General features: G+C 39.1%; 1 pseudogene; it reads left to right on the forward strand.

Moving 5' to 3' along the window:
- The first annotated feature begins 531 nt into the window (after positions 1-531).
- LOC149212125 (serine carboxypeptidase 2 pseudogene) lies at positions 532-1,134 on the forward strand (annotated as a pseudogene).
- Positions 1,135-3,721: the final 2,587 nt, after the last annotated feature.

The raw sequence follows: 3,721 nt of genomic DNA on the forward strand, positions 1-3,721 counted from the left end.
GAAGCTCAAGGCCTTAAAGGGTGAAAACTTCATCTTGTTTTTTGAAATTGGACCTCTTTATATCTCATGTTGTGGTCGAATGGTTTTTAATGTTATTCAGCTCAAATTGAAGATTAAGATAAGAGGAGGAATCTAGATGTATCATACAACAAAAAAATGTTTTTCAAGTTTTGAAAATTTTGTTTGGGGAGACCAGCTGGATAAGTTGTGGCCTGGTTTTGAAGCAACCTTGCGTATGGGTTACAAAGATTCATGTTTTTCTATAATGCTTACCATGAGAACCGAAGGCATAACTCATCACCCCTGCATCCACAAACACACACAAGTCAAAAATCAAAACCAAACCTATCTAGAGTGTAGCGTTGTGCTCTTGGCTATGGCATTGCACTTCTGGACTATGACGCTGTGCGTAGCCCTTTGGTGTCGCGCATAGGGCCATCCTATAAAACAAAGTTTTGAAGGTGCCCAGAATCGAGCAGAAGGTCTTTGATGCAACTAGTAGTGAGCCAAGCACTGGTGGTGGATATGAATATGGCAAAGATCGATCTGGAAACCGCTATAGAGGAAGAAATGATGATCGGACTGGATATGGGAAAGAAAGGGAGTTTGGCATATACATGGACCTGGAAAATAAGTGGTACAATGCAAGAAGAAGTGATAGAAACTATGACAGAGGAAAATATCATGCCTATGATGATTATGAGTGAAATGGTGGCAGTGTACAGCTGTTAAAACATTCCATATGTCCAGGGGTGACACCTTCAACAAATCGACATCAAACTAGTTGTTTTATTAATGATTATTAAACAAGGTTTGTTGAATTGCGCTTGAAGTTTTGTTGAGCTTGTAAGATTTGCCTTCAGCGGAGATACAGATGCTGTGATTCTAGTAACATCGACCAGAAATTCTATAAATTCTCTTAAAATTCCCACGGTTGCTCACTGGCATCCTTGGTATAACAATGAGCAGGTGGGAGGATGGACTCAAGTATACAAAGGGCTGACATTTGTAACAATCAGAGGAGCAGGTCATGAGGTTCCACGACATGAACCTAGAAAGGCCTTCATACTCTTCAAGTCATTCTTAGAAGGAAAACTGATGTCGGTATCCACAGAACTTGTAGATACTTTGTAGCCATTGTTAAAGCCAGAAAAGATCCTAGCTTTAACTCATCTACTTATAATCTCTAAAATTAAGCTTCTTCATTTATTACTAGAAGAAAGTTCTAAATTCAAACTGGTTGGTACTGTGTATCCTGTTCACTAGCAAGAAAGAAGTCATCTGAGGTTTACTCCTTTTGTGATAAGGACAATATGGTTAATGACGGCATGGACATTTCACTCCAAAATTGTGTTGTGTCCGAACTGCAAAGTGGGCAGATGGAAGTGCATAGCACTGGAGAAAATGACGAACTAGAGCATTGCAAAGTAGGGCTTGAATGTAATAGGAAAGATGTCGGACCTAATATTGATGGAGAGGTGATTGAAATTCATCGAGATGAAGTGTATGATTTGCATAAGATAGAAAGAGAGATGACAACTCATACCTGCAGGCAAGAAGCAGAAGAATATTATGATAAAAAACTAGTTGAAAAATTGTGCAAAATCTGTTCGACTAAAAAAAAGGGATGATGATCATCTTATAGAATGTAGTAATGATAATTGATTCTATAAATTTTATCATTTAAGATGCTTGAGGCCTCCATTAGCAAGTGTTCCTCCATCGACATGGTTTTGTCCTTCATGTCTTCATAGAAGTTGCTTTATTGATGAACACAATGAAAATATCATCCTTTGTGATAGTTGTTATGATGGCTATCACACATATTATTTGAATCCACTCCTTGCAGGAGTACCAAAAAGTAACTGTTACTGCCCATCTTGTTTGGAAAAGGCAAAAGAGGAGGAAACGCAAGAAAGGTCAAAATCATGGAGCAATTGCAAGCAAGTCAACAGGACAAGTGCATTCGAAGAAGGTAACTCAGGTGTAGAGTCAATTATCTTTACATACAGAGAGAGCACGAGATCTCTCTGGGAGACTTACAGTTCAGCAGGACGTGTCTAGTTAAAGAAGGCATCTCAGGTTGTGAGTCTATCTTCTTTGTACCTTGGGGGAGAGCCACCTGATGTTTCTCAGAAAATCATCAAACATCTAATGGAGAACTTTGTGCCACTTATGCAAGCAGAAAATCCATCTCAATCAAATTGTCCTAGATTCAAGGAAATGGAGTAAAAGATGAAAATTAGTGGTGAAAACTGAAGTGTCAGAGTTGCCAAGTACAAATCCAGCAGTGGTTTAGTAAAATCTCAGATTTTAGGGCTTAATATCAGTAGTCAAAGGGTGAAATAGCAGTAAATAGGCAGATTTTGTGGAATATAGTTCCACACTTAAAGGAGCAGATACAGTGATATTAGTCCACTTGACAAACCTTCACCGAATTTGGATTTTCTAAAATTATTTCTCATGGTTCTCGAGATAGTTTGGAGTTTTAGTTGCCAATTAATTGATCATATTGTTTAGTGTTTTAATATAGGATTTCATTATTAAATTTTTATTTTTATTTTTTATTTCCTGTGTGGAGGAAATTTAAATAATTTTGTAATATTATAAATAGGATTATGTTTAAGATGTAGAAGTTCGATTTTTGCAACAAAAGGAAGCATGTGGACTGTGTAAAGTTTTATTGAATATCATTTTAATAAAGCAGTTTTTGCCCTTTGGACCTGGGATCCATCACGGTGTTAATGTCTAGTATGTTTTTCATATAATTCACTTACATATTTTGTTTTCCTACCTTATTACATCATTTCGTTTTTGCTGAAGCAAGTGTCGATCCTTCTATTTCATTAATTGGGAAATTAGTTTACAATAAATACAAGCATCTCCCCGACACCAAGGAGACAGAAAAAATTAGAAAAAAGCACCTAGGGCAAATCTTCTTAGCTTTACAAAGAAAAACATCTAACCCAAGGAAAATAAACCACAACAACCTCTTGGCCCTCGGAAATCCCACGAAGACTCCCTCCGCCCAAAGAAACCCCATTGATTTGAGCCGTTCATTTCTGCAATCAAACCAACGACCAAGGTTGACATCACTCCGCCAAGACGACCGAAGTTTAACGGTACTGCTCCTCCAAGTTGCACGATTAAACTTGACCGTTGATCCACACTGCTAAATCCTATGGTTGAGAATTATATCGCACTGAACAAGCTAACCCTACGATAGTGTGCAATGAAGGGCGGTTTCCAAAACCATCTCCCTGCCACGTGTAGGATGCTGATTGTGATCGCTGCAAAAACGCAAAAACTGTTTCCCGTCTGAGAGTGGTGCGATCAACCAAAAACCACCTAGGAAGTGGTTTTGCTGTCCAAATCCCAAAAATCAGAATATTCTGGCTGCCGGAAGAACCTGGATTCCTCCCGCGCCTGCTTTTCCTCCTCACCTGATCCTGGAACCCAGAAAGGAAGAGAGACACTCCATTAATGAAGGAACTATGGTGTCCGTTTCGCTCACCCCGATGAACAGTGATATCCATCTCACTGACTCCGGGAATTTTAGTGGCCAGTTGTATTCTGCCCCCCGCCAAAGACCAGTTTTCCAGATATTGATGACGCATACAGAGGATAAAACTTAAGAGCTTGCCTCAATGGCTTTGTGTCTGAACACTCTCCTATCCTCTTTCGCATGCTCAAAGCAAAGAGCCCTCAATCTGCTTTGACT

Source organism: Pinus tabuliformis, chromosome 1_1, assembly GCF_031772625.1.
Source record: "Pinus tabuliformis cultivar Carrire ecotype Pingquan chromosome 1_1, CPIR1, whole genome shotgun sequence".
NCBI lineage: Eukaryota > Viridiplantae > Streptophyta > Pinopsida > Pinales > Pinaceae > Pinus > Pinus tabuliformis.